Source organism: Austrofundulus limnaeus, unplaced genomic scaffold, assembly GCF_001266775.1.
Source record: "Austrofundulus limnaeus strain Quisiro unplaced genomic scaffold, Austrofundulus_limnaeus-1.0 Scaffold493, whole genome shotgun sequence".
Taxonomy (NCBI): Eukaryota; Metazoa; Chordata; class Actinopteri; order Cyprinodontiformes; family Rivulidae; genus Austrofundulus; species Austrofundulus limnaeus.
In genome coordinates this window covers 319,440-324,144 of record NW_013952895.1, presented here as the reverse complement: position 1 = coordinate 324,144, position 4,705 = coordinate 319,440, and positions in this window count along the sequence as shown.

Sequence of the window (4,705 nt, the reverse complement as noted above, 5' to 3'; positions counted from 1 at the left end):
CATAACCAAAGTGTAAATGAAAAGAATTTGGAAGCTTTTTCTTTTTCCAGCTAACCTTATTGTCTGATGCCAAACAAAATACTCTCTTATGGTCTTGTATTTTTTTAAATAAAAAAACTTTTTTAATGAAGGTTTATTTACTCAGGCAGAAGTAATGTTTATCCATTTTCCCTACATCATAGGTCTCGGTTTCAACATTCCTGCTGTTTCTTGTTTGGTTTTGCTGAATTATTTTAGCTGTGACTAAAATCCCAATCATAAAAGCCCATCTTTCCGTCTTTGCAGCTGTAAGAATAGACCATCATTTGAGTTTAAATGTAATTGAGCTGTAAGTTTGATCCTAAATTTTGACTGAAGATGTTTGAACGCTAACCCAAACCCATACATGGCTGAGCTGGTAAAGAATTTCCCTCCCAACATGGCTGGAATAGTTTGGGAACTCGTGAGAGACCAAACAGAGCCAAATGTGCTGGCTCTTCACATGACCTGAACGTCTCAGAGTTTAACTGCGAGTTTCTCTGCACCACTGCTCACAGAATATTYGGCAGTTCTGATGAATAACATTGTATTGTCAAATAAAAGTGGACTTAACAGCAACTCTCTTGCTTCCCTAAGCAGTGCATTCTGATTAACTGATTTTAAGCTGTTCTTTACAATATGATTATTGATGCATTTGAAAAGTCAGCTTGTCATTTGGCCAGTAAGTGTTTCTGTTGCTGCTTTATAGGGTTGGTATCCTTTAAAGTGCTTGTGACATCACATTTTTGTGATAAATCTGAATTCATTTTTGTGAAGATAACATTGAAATAACAAAATATTAAAATATTGCAATGCTGCTGAGATTAACAGTAGTTGAGATATTCACATGCAAAGTAACAAGAAATGATGACAAAGGGGAATGTCTGAATGTGAGCAGAGCTTTGCTACAGTGGCTAATAACATGGACTGTGGAAAATAATCTGATATTTCTTTAGATTATTTTTGAGTCACTATCAGAGAGACGAAGATGAGTCAGAGTTCAGTTGTTTCAATTAACAAAAACCACAGAGTTCTTAAAGAGTTTACTTTTTATGTCACGTCCTGTTTCACTTTGGCTGTGCCAAGTTCAAAACAAAATATGCCAGTTACAGTGTGTGACAAAATGGGTAAAATCATGTGTATTATGTCAAGTTTCCTAAAAATAAAAATTCTGTGAAAACTGCACTAATGTGTGTGTAGATCTCACTCTCCATTCTTCCCTCACTGGTGAACAAAATCCCATGATCTTTGAAGTCCACTTAAAGTATAGAACAGAGTTATGATACACAGTGAGGTTTTGCAACATCTCACTCAGACTCAAAGGCAAGGGAGTAGTAGTGTGTTTTTAATTGAGACTTGAAGACAACGAGGGAAGAGGACTGTCTGACATGTAGTGGAAGATCATTCCACAGTTTTGGGTCCGATGATGCCAACAGCACCACATCATTTGTAAATAGCAGTGATGGAATCCTGAGGCCATTGTGTCTATAAAAGTTATGAACAGAGCTGGAGACAACAAACAGCCCTGGTGCAGTCCAACTTTGACCCTGAAGGGATCAGACTTACTGCCGGCAAAGTGAATCAAACTATTGCTTGTATAAGAACTGAGTGGTCCATTTMAACAGACTCCCAATCCCATACCTGCAGATCATCCCCCAAAGTGTTCCTGAAGAAACACGGTTAAATACCTTCTCAAAGTTCACAAAACACATGTAGACTGGATGGGCAAACACCCATTACCCCTTGAAGAGATCTGGTTCAGTTTTCCACAGAACCCACATTATGCTTTCTGAATCTGAGGTTTGACCATCATTGTACTCACTTTTCCAGCAACCCTGGAAAGACTTTAATAGGAAGGCTAAGGAGAGTAATGCCCCTGTAATTAGAACATATCTTTCAGTCCAACAAAAAGGAGAACCACTAACCCACCATTGGGTTCAAGAATGGACACAATGAGATGCACCAACAACCTTGCAGCCACACATCAAAACAGCCRTCTCGGAAATAGAGGTGAGGAACATGGCCCACCGGGACTCAATGTCCCCCACCCTTGTTGGGATGCAGATGAAGTTCTGAAGTTCTTCAAGTTGAAGATCCTTCTGACGTTCCCAACAAACCCTCATTACATGTTTGGGTCTAGCAGGTCTGTCCAGCATCTTCCCCTGCCATTTGATCCAACTCACCACCAGGTGGTAATCAGTTGACAGCTCAGCTCCTTTCCTTGCCCAAGAGTTCAAAACTTATGGCCGCAGATCAGATGACACGACTGCAAAGTCTTTAACTGATACGCAGTCTAGGGTGTCCTGGTGCCACGTGCACTTATGGATGTATAATTATGGACAAACCATGACCAGCACCGAAGTCCAACAACAGAACACCAATTGGATTCAGATCAGAGATGCTGTTCTTCCCAATGACACCCTTCCAGGTCACACTATCCTCACCACTGTTGGTATTAAAGTCAAATTCAATTCAGTTCAATTAAAAAATACTTTATTGATCCCAAAGGGAAATTAAATGTTGTTTTAACTAATTTGACTAAAGAGTTGTTGTTCCCTGTCACCGAGACGAGTCCGTCCAGTACAATTTCCGAAAGCTGTAACTTTCACATAGAAAGGCTAAAATACACCAAACTTATACGTATGAATCATCCATGTTGCATGCCCGAAGATGAGCAACAGCTGAGAGGAACTGATTAGATAACAACTGACAGGTGAGAGATAATTGAACAGGTATAACCAGCAGGAAACATACTGAGGAGAAATGATGAGTAATGTCACAGGGAAGACAAAAGAGGGAAAACACAGACAAGACACAATCCCAACATAAATTCCATATACTTCATCCAATATGCACCAGATTCACTATGGTTGATTCTAATCCACCCCACTATAGGAATGCAGTACAATTTTGGGGGAAGTGGCCTAATTACATATCACGCCGTTGACATACACTTGGCTCTAAATTTTATATACAGTATTTCAGCCAATCTGCACCCAATTTGCAATGGTCAATCCTAAACTACCCCACTACAGGAATGCAGTACTTTTTTTTTTTGGGGGGGGGGGGGGTTGTGGCCTTAGTAGACCACGCCATTGACATGTTGTTGGCTCTAAATCACACATACATTATCTGATCTGAACCAAATTTTATTTTTTTATGTGTATACTGTATAAGGGAGACCTGCTCAACACGTTAGTACAGTAGTTTGACAAGATCACTTTAGCCCCCCATTCGTTTGTTCTTCTGTTCACCTTATTAGGTTATTTAAAAAATGAAGCTCTATGATGATTCCAACAAAACTGCTAACAGCTGGTAACTGCTGAATGGCAGTGGTGGGCACAGTTCCCATAAAGCACTAATAGGGGAACTAATTTCCTGATTATTGCTTTAGGGCTTTTGCTAAATTACTCCAGAGAGCACCATGGCCATGTGTGACTCACAAAGTCCAAGTCAATAACAAGCACCTTGCCGATTCCCGTCATCAAAGTCGACAAGAGGACCTTGCCAATTCCTGTCATCAAAGTCGACAAAAAGCACCCTGGCATTTCCCGAAGTCAAAGTCGAGTAAGAGCACCCTGGCATTTCCCATCATCAAAGTCGAATAAGAGCACCCAGGCAATTGCAGTCGTCAAAGTCGACAAAGAGCAGCCTGTCTATTGCCGTCGTCAAAGAGCAGCCTGGCAACGTGTGATGATGACGATGACGATGAGTTTCTTTAAAGGTGGATGTATGGACTGTCGCAGGCTGTTCAGTGAGCACCAGGTGAGTACAGGTCCTTCTCAAAAAATTAGCATATTTTGATAAAGTTCATTATTTTCTGTAATGTACTGATAAACATTAAACTTTCATATATTTTAGATTCATTGCACACCAACTGAAGAAGCTCAAGCCTTTTATTGTTTTAATATTAATGATTTTGACAAAAAGGTAAAGAAAAATCAAAAATCCCTATCTCAAAAAATTAGCATATCACGAACAGGTTCTCTTAACGACTTATTATCCTAATCATCTGAATCAACGAATTAACTCTAAACACCTGCCAAAGATTACTGAGGCTTTTAAAAACTCCCAGCCTGGTTCATTACTCAAAACCACAATCATGGGTAAGACTGCTGACCTGACTGCTGTCCAGAAGGCCATCACTGACACCCTCAACAAGAGGGTAAGACACAGAAAGACATTTCTGACAGAATAGGCTGTTCCCAGAGTGCTGTATCAAGGCACCTCAGTGGGAAGTCTGTGGGAAGGAAAAAGTGTGGCAGAAAATGCTGCACAACGAGCAGAGGTGACCGGACCCTGAGGAAAATGGTGGAGAAGGGCTGATTCCAGACCTTGGGGGACCTGCAGAAGCAGTGGACTGAGTCTGGAGTACAAACTTCCAGAGCCACCGTGCACAGGCGWGTRCAGGAAATGGTCTACAGGTGCCGCATTCCCCAGATCAAGCCATTTTGTGCCAGAAACGCGGCAGAAGCGCCTGACCTGGGCTACAGAGAAGCAGCACTGGACTGTTGCTCAGTGGTCCAAAGWACTTTTTTCAGATGAAAGCAAATTTTTTATGTCATTCGGAAATCAGGGTGCCAGAGCCTGGAGGCAGACTGGGGAGAAGGAAATGCCTGAAGTCCAGTGTCAAGTACCCACAGTCAGTGATGGTCTGGGGTGCCATGTCAGCTGCTGGTGTTGGTCC